Here is a 14,317-nt window from a genome sequence, read left to right as displayed (position 1 = left end):
ACTTGTAGAAGTCTCTCTTTTGTGGGGAAAATACTTCTCTATTATTTATTAATAATTTTTAAACTTGGCTTTATGTATCTAGAACAGCGTGTAACCCAAACCTTGCCACAGAGGTCAGGCTTACTTCAGAGATGTTCTAAAGAAGGGGGGTGATTGTAAGATACGCTTAGATCCTCCCCCAACCTTCTTGTTTTGAGTCCACTGCAATCTTGTGTTTTGGGTCCCCCAAATTATATTGAATGTTTATACTTATCTGCAGATATACATCTTAAACAACCTTACTTAGGAGTTGTCCTTTTCTGGAAACTGCATTTATTAGACATGAGAAATCACTAAAATTTTATATCATTTTAAACAGAAGGTGTTTTGGTAAGATCTGTGTGCTAATATTTTGGCATCTGTTTTAAGGAATAGAGAATAAAGATTTGAGTCAGAGAATTGTCAGAATGCTTTTATAATATTGCATGTAAGAGGCAATGAGGGCTTGGATTACATTTGTGGGAAAAGAAGGGGAAGAAAGTAATGAATGTGGGGGCAGAGCCAAGATGGTGGAATAAAAGCAGGGACTTGCTTAAGCTCTTCCAAACTCCTCCAAATACCTGTAAAAACTGCCTCCAAACAAATTCTAGAGTTACAGAACCCACAGAATGACAGAGTGAAGAAAATCTCCAGGCCAAGGCAACCTGTAAGGCCAAAAGGAAGGGTCTATCACACCAGGCTGGGAGCAGAGCACAGTTGCTGGCACAGACAAAGCCAGAGCAGGCCCCAGGGGATTAAATCACTGGCAGCTGTGGTGGTTTCCAGACTTCTCAACCCACAAATGCAAAAGACAAAGTAGAAGGTCAGTGGGGAAACTCTGACTGACCTGGGTGAGAGAAGAGTGTGGTCTGACTCCAGCCCCGGGGCAGGGGAGGTGGTGGTGGCAGTAGCTGCATCAGCTGTTTCCAGAGCTACAGGCCCACAGATGGTAGAGGGATCAAGCAACTGATCAGAGGGGGATTGCAGGGGTCTCTTTGCTGGTGCTGAAGCAGGATTCTCTTGCTTTGCCCTGCTTGGATCTGGGTCACAATCCTGGGTGTTAGTCCCTGGATGAGGTTATTGGGTGTTGGGTATTGTACAGTCTCTATTTTTTTCTACCATGGAAAATATTTATGATGCAATGGTCTGATTCACAAGTGTCCTTCAAGTATGATCATTTTTGTGCCTGGAATGGCCTCATTTCTCTGCCTCCTAAAGTCCTGATCTTTGGTTGATCTCCACCTGAGGTACCACATTCTTCAGGAAACTTAAGTGATTTCTTTTCACTATAATCTCCTTAGTGCTGTATTTGGACATCTAGGTATTTATTATATTCTAACTTGTATGGATAAGTCCCTAGTCAGCACACTCAGGACAAAGTGATCCTAGGTTTTAAAATGTTAGTTTAATGAAGTGTAAGTTCCCATTGGTCCTACCAAGATAAACAGACTTCAAATCAGTTGGTGGAGGCCTGTAGATTTGTCATATGAGGAGCCCTTCAACTAAGTTCAAATGCTTCTCATCAACAGCAACTAATGAAAACTATCTATTGAGGTACAAAGAAACTCCAACCTTTCTCAGCTGAGGGAATACTCACACCCATAAAATTAAAGATTTTTTCAAAGCAGGCTATTAAAAAATGAGAAAAAGCAAGCTATGATTAACATTGAGCCACTTCTGTTTTGAATCAAGAATGATATAAAACATAGTGTAGTTCTATCTATGGCGTTAAGAGAAAATTTTAGTATATTACCTTGCTGGTTTACAGAGAAATAGCAATATATTATTTCCACAGCACATCATCTTACTGATTCTAAAATTTTTTAAACTGCAATATTAACTGTTTCTTGTAATCAATTAAGTTTATGTTGGTTAGATTGCCTTAAAACACACACACACACACACACACACACACACACACACACACACACCCAGCACAATGTAAAGTCTTTCCCTCCAAAGGTCTATTTGGCATATTTTTGAACAGGAATTAAATATTAATTTGATTTCTATGAAAAAAAAATTTCTGCTTTAAATACACCATGGCAATTTTGAAAAAGTGTTATCAGTGAATATTGACTTTTAAAAACTTGCTAATCAGGAAGAAAATGTTGTTGATAAGAAACTTGGCAGACATGATAATGACATAGCAAGCAATTCTTCATCCTTTCCTTCACTCATACTGGATATTGCCTTTTCTATTTTTGTTCTTCTTGAGAATTACTAAACTTTACAGTGGTAGCCACACTTGCTAGAATCCTGTCTATTTGACCAAGGAAATAGCCCAGACTTGAACAAAACCTCAGAGCTAAGATTATCTTTCCCAAATATACAATAAATCTATGGATTGGACAAAGTATGATGAGATCAAATCTATGCATAGATAATGATAGGTTCAATATGTAAAATTATGTGTCCATTCTCAAAGATCCTAGGAAATTCTTTTAAAATACTACTTTGTCTTTAAATAACTTCATATTGACCATTAGACAAAAATTCCAAAAACATAACATTTAAAATTTTAGTAACCAGTAAAACTAATCTCCCCCCTCCATATGAACTTTCATATTCTTTCATTATTCTGGCTTATATCTTCATTATAATGTTGTTGCTGAGCTTTAGAACTGAAAAGAATTTTGAAACTGATGCCAATGAATCTAATCAATGCTCAGTCAATCATTCTTCCCATTATCCCACACTGACTCTCAACTTGTTTCCCAAGTAATTTCATTGACTTTTTCTCCCCTGGGTGGTTACCCTAGGCTTTCCAAACATTGGACAATTGGAGCAAAGGAAACAAACAAAAAACAAATGTGTAAGATATTTTTAAAAATTTACAGTGAAGTAATTATCACTGAAATGATGCTCCAACCAAATTAAATTTAAAGTTAAATTAAATTTCTCATTGTTCTCTGTATTTGTCTCTGACTTTGCTGACTCCATACCTTTTGCTCATGTCATTCTTTTACCTGGCATGTTTCCTACATACCTTTGCCAAATAAAATCTTGAAAATCCTCTGAGCCACAATGTGGCTGTTAATCTTTCACTCCTTTATTCTCTATGACTAGAAGTATGGCAAAATGGAAGGAGTGCTGGTTTTGCAATCAGAGAATCTTGGTTCAGATCCTCATTCTGCTGCTTACTTCCTGTAACTGTACCTCATACAATTCACTTAACCTTACACCCTTAGTTTCTAGTTCTTTGCCATCCCAAAAATGTTTTTGTACATAAGGATTCATATCCTCTACTTGGATATCTTTGCGGTGAGAGGGAATATACATTTATTGAGCATCTACTATATGATAAGCACTGCTGTGTGTCCTTTGATCCACACAACATTCCTGTTAAAAAGGTGGTATTGTTCTCTCCATTTTATGGTCCAAGAAACTGAGACAGACAGAGATTAACTGACTTGCCCAGGGCTATGCAGATATAGTAAGTATTTGAAGTGGCTGCATTTGATCTCAGGTCTTCCTAACTTCAAGTCCACAGCTCTAACCATGGGGCAGAGAGCTAGTAGTGTTATTGCTGGGTCACAGGTTATTTACAGTTTAGCAACTTTTTGAGTATTGCTCCAAATTACTTTTCAAAATGTTTGAATCTACTTTTTTACTTTAGAGAAGACCCACAGAACATGACCAGGTTCCCTTAGCCCATCTGAATATTCTTTCCACGTAGCATAACTCCAGTTTGTTCAACAGCTCTAAGAGAAATACCTAAGCTGATCATGAACTTCTTACACTTAGTTGGAATGCCTTTGGTTGGTTTGATTCAGTTCCAAAAACTTTCACAGAATTAAGATAACAAGGAACAATATTTTCTCACTTCCTTATGATGGTGGTGGTGTTGGTGATAGCAGTGATTTGATTGATTTACTTAATTGATCCCATCCTTAAAAATGAAGGTTGATGTTAGTTAAAAGATATTGTTCTAGGGGCAGCTAGGTGGCGAAGTGAGTAGAGCACTGGCCCTGGAGTCAAGAGGACCTGAGTTCAATTCTGGACTCAGACACTTGACACACTTACTAGCTGTGTGACCTTGGGCAAGTCACTTAACCCCAATTGCCCTGCCACCCCTAAAAACAAACCAAAAAAAAGATATTGCTCTAGTTCTAAATTTATGATATTATCATAGTATACGCCCACCCATTTATCCATTAAATGAAAACATACCCATCCTTTATTTCCTAGCTTAGATATCACCTCTTTCAAGTCATACATTTTTCCTGATAGCTCCTTCCAGCAAATTTTTTATATTCTCACATATTTTATATACCCTTGGTAATAGTTCTTCATGCATATGCCTTATCTCCAGTAATAGCTTAACTATAAGCTCCTACATGTCTTTGTATCTTCACATTACCCAGCAGCCATGCTTCATATATAGTAGGGACTCTATATGATTTGCTGAATGTATCAGTTTATGGACAACTAGAATCTCTAAAAGAACAGAGAAGGCAATCCAATAGCTTTGGTGCTTACCAAAGGGGCTTTTTAGCTATTTTATCACTAGCAAATTGAACTGGTTCCAAGATTTCACAGTAAACATTTAAAACCCAAGTCATTACTTTACACATCTAAAAATGTTCTAAATTCCAGGCTAAAAATAGTTTCTCTTCATACATCATGTGGGAAAGAAAACAACTTTGAGCCTGAGGATAAAATAAGAGATTTCTAATTAATACTCTATTCTGAGTTCCAAAGCATTCTGAATACACTGAATTAAGTTTCAGAAGCACTTATCTGAATTTCACAGTTCTGATATAAGATTCCCAATAACTCATGAAAAATATGTAGCAGATTAGGAAGAATTTTATTTGAGAGTAACATGGAATCCCCTTAGAGAGTTTTACCTAAATATCTTCTGACTTCAAATTTTATCAGGTCCTATAAAACTAGAATTTTTACTTACTGGTAATGCCTATTCCCATCAAATAATCAGGTTTATTGTTAAATCCAATCTATTTTGGTAGTATTGTATCTTACTCAAATCTTTCCAAGGAAACAAACCTCTCTTGACTGCTCAAAATGATCTGCCCAGAGTTCATGGCCCCAAAGAAGCAATTTTCACTGAGGAAGTATGGTACAGTGAAAACTATATTGGATTTGAAGGCAGAAGACCCTCTTTTATAATCTGGCTTTGCTACTTATCTATGAAAACTTGGCCAAGTTACTTAACTTCTTTGAGGCTCTTTATATATAAAATGGACTACAACCCTTTAAGGTCCTTTAAACCGATGCGAAACTGACATGCTCTCATTATACTGTTATGAACCTAAGAAATGAGCAGATAAGCCTGTTTGAATTTTTATGTGCTTTGGGGAAATCATGCTTCCATGTAAAATGTATATGATAAAAGAAATATGTCCTATTAGAAAATAATCTACTTATGGATGGAGTCATATGGACGTGATCTAGGATTTATCTAGAAAACTGTAGGTAACTAATATCAATTTACTCATGAAGACAAATTCAAGATTATATATGTTTTTAATGCTGTGGTCAGCAGTAATTCTTTCTTTTGCAAATGTGTGCCTTAATAATTAGTATTTCTAACAGTATCTACTTCCAGTTGGGTTCTTAAATGTATATACTTTATTCATCTGAAGACAAAAACATTCTGATGATTCCAAAGTTATTTTCTTCTTCTTCTTTTCTTACTTAAATGCTAAAAAGTGAATTATAAAATTAGTTCAAAGTTGATTTTATCAGTAATACATAAATAATTGAGGTTTAAATTCTAAGAATTTAGGGAAAAAAGATCAGGGAAAGAATTAGTATTACGATTCATAAATACATTCATAGAAATGTGTGGAATTTTGAATTTAAGAAAAATTAAGAGCCACAGAATTTTGCTGGCTTAGTGACAGAAAAGGCACAAATCCTCTCTCATTTGCTATAGATATGGGTTTAGTAAAGATTTTTCAATTTTTTAATGTTTTGTTTAAAAAGGCAAAAAAAAGCAAATTATTTTATATTGATCTAAACTATTAGATGTATAGATTTAACTATCAATAGAAAATTATTAACATTTAAATTATTACATTTGTCATAGATAATATGGTTGAAAAAAACCAAAAATGATCAAAAATTTCTTTATTATTATTGTGGCCCTAGGTAGTATTGTTGGTACCCGATGAATTTTCTGCTTGTTTTCTTTATTTTTTTTAAATTAGAATTCTAAGATTCTGTAAGAAGCCAAGACAAGAATATATAAAATTATATATTCTTGAAATCTATTCATAAAATAAAATGGTATTCTATGATGCCATTAACAGATGTTGAAGTGCTTAGTTTGTGCTGAGTTTATGTTTATAATTCTAGTATAGAGAAAAAGATGACTGCTCTCAATTTGAAATTTATGAATATATGAAAATAGCATGATCTGCCTTGTTCTCATGATCAGTTACCTTAGGCTTAAGAGAAATTAGAGGTGATCTTCAACTTTCCCAAAGAAGTGGGAATTTTATATGGCTTCTACACTCTTTCTGTATCTAATCATCCTTATTTGGAGTATACCATGAAATCTAAGTCAGAAACAGAGTGCTACTTAACTCAGTTCAAAGTCATAATTATACATACTTCGAATGAGTTAACATGTAAGGTTTATGTAAAGGTTTATTTCTTTAACAAGAAGGAAAAGATGGAAGGAAGGAATGAAGGTAGGAAGGAAGGAATGAAGGAAGAAAGGAAGAAAAAGTAAGACTAGTATTCAGATCAGAAAATAAGCCATTGAAAAATAATATTTCTGGAAGTGACAGAATCTAGCCATGAGGGTTAACTTTACCAGAGTTAATTCTGGGGAGAAAAATGAGAAATGAAATTTAAAAAAAGACTTCCATCATGGAAGTGATAGGGGAAATCATCATTAAAAGATCTCTCAGATTGGCTATGTGAATTCCTCATAATTAATATTAACTGGACATTTCTACTGTCATAAATGTGACTAGGTCTATCTTCAGATTGGCCTTAGTAAATTCATGTACGGCCAAAATGGATGAAATTCAATTGTCTAATAATAAAATTATAGAAAATAAAGATAATATTGACAGATGGAAAGAAAAAGCAGATGACTAAAGTCATAGCAGGATGAAAACTGTCAGATGGAGATAAAAAGTCACAGAGGAAAAAGAAACTCAGCCTAAGCATTTTCTTCAAATCATCGGTTGTTACTGTCTCATCTCCATTATCTTCTATCTTCATTGTTGGTAATATCTGAACTTCTATTTATGCCTGTCAAGATTTAAGCAATTCTTCTTCAAAGATCTTAGTCATAAACATGCTAAATATATACCCTTTATAATATTCTTACTCTTTCCTCTGCCTGAGTCCCTATAAACAAAATGCCCTACCATCCCTCCAGCCTGAATTTCATAGCAATGAACCTGGTATTAACATAAATAACTTCCTGAAACCTAAAAGATGCTACTATTAACATTACTCTCTCCATAGAAATGTCTGTCTATTTTACCATATTGCAGATTTGACCCAGGTGGAGAGTAAGAGCTTAAAAGGTGAGTCCTTGTTCCACATACAAGAACTCTATCAGTTCTCAGGGAAGATTTAAAGCTAGCTGGTTGAGCCTAGACTAAGTTCAATCCAGACTCCAGTGAGCCAATCACAATGGTCTCAGGAATATAAGAGAATGTTAGCCTCAGCCTAGTGTCTAATCACTAGAGACAATCAAAGCATGGCTCCAAAGGTGATCTTTCCATGAGAAATTCCAAGACTAGTGTGCTAAATGAACTACAGGAATTGGAAACTGATTATGCATATACTGGGGAATAACTCAAACAAAATCATGGTATATTGGGAGGCAACAGAATATTACTGCAACATATGAAATAGCAACATGGAGGGTTTCAGAGAAAACTAAGCAGACTTTATGAGCTAATACAGAGTGAAGTGAGCAGGATTTGAAGAAGAATTTATACATTAAAAACATTACAAAGAAAAAATACCTAAAGACTTGAAAATTTAGATCAGTGAAATGACAAATATGAATCCAAAGGGCTAAAATTTAAATGTGTTACCTACAATCTGAGAGAAGAGTGATGGATATCAGATGTAGAATCAGTCAAGCATTTTTGAATATTGGTAATTCAGGAATTTGTTCCACTTGAATATTCACATTTTTATGAGATTTTCTTTGCCTCCATTTTGGGAGAAGGAAAAAAAATAGTTTTATATATATATATATATATATATATATATATATATAGGCTACTGTAAGCTTTGTCTAATGTGCTTTTATTTTTTTATTTTTTAATATTTATTTTTATTTTTAGTTTACAACAGATGGTTCTACATAATTTTGAGTTCCAGATTTTCTCCCCTCCCTCCCCCCTCCCTCCCCAAGATGGCATGGAATCTCATATAACTACCACGAATAACTTCGCATTGAATTAATTTATACACTAGTCAAGTTGCGGAGAAGAATTATGACCAATGGAAAGAGTCATGAGAAAGAAGAAACAGAACCAAAACAAACAAACAAAAAAAGACAACCCAAAAACAAAAACAAAAGAGAAGAGAAAAAGGCGAGCATGATGTGTGCCTCAATCCGCATTCAAACTTCATAGTTCTTTCTCTGGATGTAGATAGCATTCTCCATCATGAGTCCTTTGGAGTAGTACCTGCACCTCGTGTTGCTGAGAAGAGTGAAGTCTGTCAGGGTTGGTCCTCACAGAATCCATATATCTGTGGTTGTGTACAGTGTTCTCCTGGCTCTGCTCCACTCACTCAGCATTATGTCTGGTACGTTTTTCCAGGTTGTTATGAAGTGCATATCATCCCCATTTCTTATGGCACAATAGTATTCCATTACCTTCATATACCACAGCTTGTTCAGCCATTCCCCAATTGATGGGCATCCCTTTGATTTCCAATTCTTGGCTACCACAAAAAGAGCCACTATAAATATCCTTGTACATATGGGTCTTTTTACCGCTTGTGTGATTTCTTTGGGATACAACCCTAGAAGTGGTATTGCTGGGTCAAGGGGTATGAACATTCCTGCGGCCATTTGGGCATAGTTCCAAATTACTCTCCAAAATGGCTGGATCATGTCACAACTCCACCAGCAATGTAACAATGTTCCAATTTTCCCACATCCTTTCCAGCATTTATCATTTTCCTGTTTTGTTATTTTAGCCAATCTGACAGGAGAGATGTGGTATCTTAGAATTGTTTTGATCTGCATTTCTCTAATCAGTAGTGATTTAGATCATTTTTTCATATGCTTATAGATATCTTTAATTTCTTCCTCTGAAAACTGCCTGTTCATATCCTTTGACCATTTCTCAATTGGGGAATGGCTTGTATTCCTATATATTTGGCTCAGTTCCCTGTATATTTTAGAAATGAGGCCTTTATCAGAGATACTAGTTGTAAAGATTTTCTCCCAATTTTCTGCTTCACTCCTAATTCTTGTTGCATTGGCTTTTTTTGTACAAAAACATTTCAATTTAACATAATCAAAATCATCCATTTTGCATTTTGTAATGCTCTCTATCTCTTGTTGGGTCATGAATTCTTTTCTTTTCCATAAATCTGATAAGTAAACTATTCCTTGCTCTCCCAAATTATTTATAGTATCAGCCTTTACTCCTGAATCATGAATGCATTTTGACTTTATTTTGGTATATGGTGTGAGATATTGGTCTATGCCCAGTTTCTGTCCTACCAGAATATTTTTAAAAATATTTTTAAAAATTAAGTAGTATCTTTTTTTAATGTGGGAGCTGAGTTCTTGTGGGCTGTGTGGTTTATCTTCTAAATGTTCCTCATGCTCTGGCATCTTATGACAAGGAGGCAAGGCTGGTATTGAGCATGACTTCAGTCTTTTTAGGGAAACTAGAAGACCAGGCATTATCTGACTCAGATATCAATGCAGAACTTCCTTCCTCTACTCAGACCAGCCTCTTCGGCACTGATCACTCCTTGAAGAGAAAGCTGATGCCACCACCCCTGCAACATGCTCAGTTGGAGGCCCAAAAGAATTGGTTTGATCATGTTACAGCAAATTCCCTTTTCTTCCTCTCTTTATCTTTGGCATTTAAAATCAATGTCTTCTGAGACAAAAAATGAAAACAATTTCCTTCTATTATTTCCACCTATGCTTTCCTATTCCACTATCCTCCTCTTTCACTATGAAAACTATTATGACTGTAACACACTCCCTTTCTTCCTAGAACTTTTCACTTTATCTGCTTTTGTTTTCTGGGCACAAATGGAACTTGTATCTTCCTGAAGACACTGTATACCCATTTGCCCTTTCCAGTAATAGTTATTCCTTTTCTTGGCCCCTGGCATATTAGACCCAGAGGAGGAGCAGCCAACACTTCCATTCCATCCATTTGCCATCACTGTTTAACAGCTTTCACTCCTTAAAATTTTTATATATATATATATATATATATATATATATATATATATATATATATAATATACACAATACATATATATGTATGTATATATGTATATGTATGTATATATGTATATATGTGCATGTATATATATGTATATGTGTATATATATATGTGTGTGTGTGTGTGTGTGTGTGTGTGTGTGTGTGTGTGTGTATCTCCTCCAGTCCAGAATTTTGTCATAGTCATCTACTCCTGGTTCATTCCATTTCAACCACTACATTCATAAACAGGGACTTTATATACATGTTGATTATACAGATAAACAACACTGAAAGACATAAGAACTCTAATCAGATCAATGATTAATCATGATACCAGAAGCCCAGTCATGAAACATACTCCCCATCTCCTGACAGATGTTGTACTCAGCACCCAGAATGGAAAATACATGTTTAGACGTAGCTAATGTGGTATTTTATTTTTCTTGACCATATTTTTACAAGTATCATTTTTCTCTTTCTCCAATGGCAGGGAGGAAAGAGGGAGAGAAAAATTAATACATGTTAATTAGAAGGAAAAAATAAAATATACGTCACATAAGAATAGAACATAAATGTGGCTATTCTTTAAAATAACTCCACCTTCCATTTTGTCAATCTCCTCTACTCACATGATCTACATCTTTACTCCATGTGAGCCACCTATATCAATGATCATAGATTAAATCTCATCATCCTCCAATAGCAAGATCAACATAATGCAAAGTTCTTAAATCCTCTTTCTGACTATGACTCACCATCCTTCCATTATCTTATTTTGTCACTCCTCTCAAATCTATTCTTTGTTCTTATTTTGACCTCCTTCTTTTCCATACCTTCCAGTTCTTTCTGTCCAACATCCTACTCTTGCCTCAGTTGCCTAATTTTATTGTCTTGATCCATGCTTGACCAGTTCAACTTTATGCCATCTTCTACCTTTTAATTTCTTAAACCTTTTTCCTGTCTTACCAAATGCCAACCCAAGGTTATTACCATCTGTTACTTTGTCTGTTTCATCCATGATGCTATTAAATGCTCCTAGAGAAAGTCATTCAGCCATGCTCACTGGATTCACAACAAATTTCTTTTATCTAATCATGATTGGGACTTCACTGCTTCATGGCTACATTTTTAAAAAATTCAATCTTAACTGGCTCGCTTCCATATGTTCTACAGTGGCTGTTCTAATTATTTTTTGGCTTCTTTCTCTTATGCCTTTCTATCCTTTCATCACCATGCTCCTTATTTTATTGAGAAGTGAGCACATTTATCATGAGTTTCCCTTTCTTTCCTACTCCATACCTCAAAACCCATCTTCTGTTATTCTTCAGTCTCTGACAAGAGGTTGCCCTTCTCATCACCAAAGCTAACCTCTCTAAGGTGACTCTTAATTTCATCCCCTCTCATCTTCTTTGTGAGCTAGCTCTTTTGGCCAGATGTAGTCTCTTGCTTTCTTCCCTCTCTCTTTTTCTTCATCACCCAGATGCTTGCAATGTGACCAGGTCTATACCATTTAAAAAATCTTTTTTTGAGCATTTCTTTTGAGATCTTTGAGCTCCAAATTTTCTCCCTTCTTCCCTCCCCACCCAACCTCCTTGTGAAGGCACGCAATTCAACATAGGCTTCACATGTATCATTATGCAAAACACTTCCATAACAGTCATGTTGTGAAAAACTAACTATATATCCCTCCACCCTATCCTGCCCCCCTTTATTCAATTTTATCTCCTTGACCCTGGCCCTTTTCAAAAGTGTTTGCTTTTGATTACCTCCTCCCCCAATCTGCCCTCCCTTCTATCATCCCCCCTCTATTATCCCCTTCCCCGCTACTTTCCTGTAGGGTAAGATACCCAATTGAGTGTTTATGTTATTCCCTCCTTAAGTCAAGTCTGATGAGAGCAATATTCATTCAGTCCCTTTCACCTGCCCCCCTTCCCTTCCAATAGAACTGCCCTTTCTTGCCACTTTTATGTGAGATAATTTACACTATTCTATCTCTCCCTTCCTCCTTCTCCCAATATAGTTTTCTATCACCCCTTAACTGTATTTATTTATTTATTTTTAGATATCATCCCTTCATATTCAAGTCATCCTGTGCCCTCTGCCTACACACACACACACACACACACACACACACACACACACACACACATTCCCTGCAACTACCCTAATACTTAGAAAGGTTCCATGAGTTACAAATATCATCTTTCCATGCAGAAATGTAACCAAAGCAGTTCAACTTAAGTAAGTCCCTTATAATTTCTCTTTCCTGATTACCTTTTCATGCTTCTCTTGATTATTGTATTTGAAAGTCAAATTTTCTTGCTGTAGCCCATGCTAGGCTGTACTCCGTTCCCAGCACGGGGCAATAGATCCTTCCCAGTGACCATCCAGGCTGTCTTGGGCTGGAGACCTGCATCACTGTTATTTCATGGGTTCTGTAGCTCTAGAATTTTTTCAGAGCCATTTTTACAGGTGTTTGGAGGGATTTGAGGGAGAACTTAAGAGAGTCCTTGTTTTACTGCCACCATCTTGGCTCCCCCCCAAAATCTTTATCACTTCTATTTTTATTCCTATATCTCTTTCTCTTTTGCTTCCCTTCCTTCACCTCCCTCTCACTTTTCAACCTCTTAAAATCTAGTTTCTAAATTGAACAATTGAAATTGTTCTCAATAATGTCACCAAAGATTTTTTAACTGCTGAGTCCAATGGCTTTTTCTCTATCCTCATTCTACTTGATAACCCTCCAGACTTTACACTGTTGAATAATTCTTCCTCCTAGGTCCTTTCTTCTTAATGGATTTGTGTGATGCCATTCTCCCCTATTTCTCTTCCTACATGTTCTACTGCTTCTAACTATCCTTGGTGGGTCATCATCTACCTTTCATTCAACAAGATTGAATATTCTGCATGGTCCTGCCTAAGGTTCTGCTGTCTTTCTCTTCCCCATCTATTCATGGTGATCTTATCAGATCTTATGAGATCAAGTATCATCTTTATCTGCATTACTTTCAGATCTACATAGTCAACAATAATCTTTTCTTTTTGGAAATCAAGTCTTTCACCAGCTACCACTGCATAATTCCATCTTAATGTCTTACTACTATTTCAAACTAAGCATTCCAAAACTGCAATTTAACCTCTCCATCACTAAACGTGTTCCTTTCCCAATTTTTTTCTATTTATATCTAGAGTACTAATATCCCTCCAGTCATTTATGTGTGTAACTTTCCCCTCACCTTCAATTTTTCCCTTTCCTTTATACTCTATGCCAATTATTTGCCAAAAGTTGTTTATTCTACTTACACAATACTTTCCTTATCTGTCCCCCTCTCCAGTCACACAACCTCTCATCTGAACTATTACAAAAGGTTCTGAATTGGTCAAACTTCTTCTGAGAGCTCTCTTCATCAAATCATCTTCCCCAGAACTGCCAGGTTAATATATCTAAGACACAGGTCTGAACACAACATTTCCTTGTCCATAAAGTTTCAGTGGCTTCATATGACTTCCAGGAAAAAACATCACATATTTCTTAGCTTGGCATTTTAATTCATCCACAATCTGGTCCCTACCTGCCTTTCCATATTTGTTTTACTTTGCTCCCCTTCACACAAACTATGGTACAGCTAACCTGGTCTATTTATTCCCTTAGCTTCGCCTTTCATTTCCCATCTCTTTTCCTTTACGTAAGCTCTTAACCACGTCTGGAATACTCTCCTCCTCTCTTTTGCCTCTTTGAACTTTTTGGTTCCATAAAAGATATTGGTTCAAAGCCTGGTTTTGCAATATTGTGACCTTTGACAAGACACTGTCCCCTATACAGCTTCACTTTCCTAACTGATGAAATGGGTAATTTGGATTCAGTTGCCTGCAAAGTTACTTTCCAGC

This window comes from Trichosurus vulpecula, chromosome 6 (assembly GCF_011100635.1).
Source record: "Trichosurus vulpecula isolate mTriVul1 chromosome 6, mTriVul1.pri, whole genome shotgun sequence".
NCBI classification, from domain to species: Eukaryota; Metazoa; Chordata; class Mammalia; order Diprotodontia; family Phalangeridae; genus Trichosurus; species Trichosurus vulpecula.
This window is presented reverse-complemented; position numbering follows the sequence as displayed.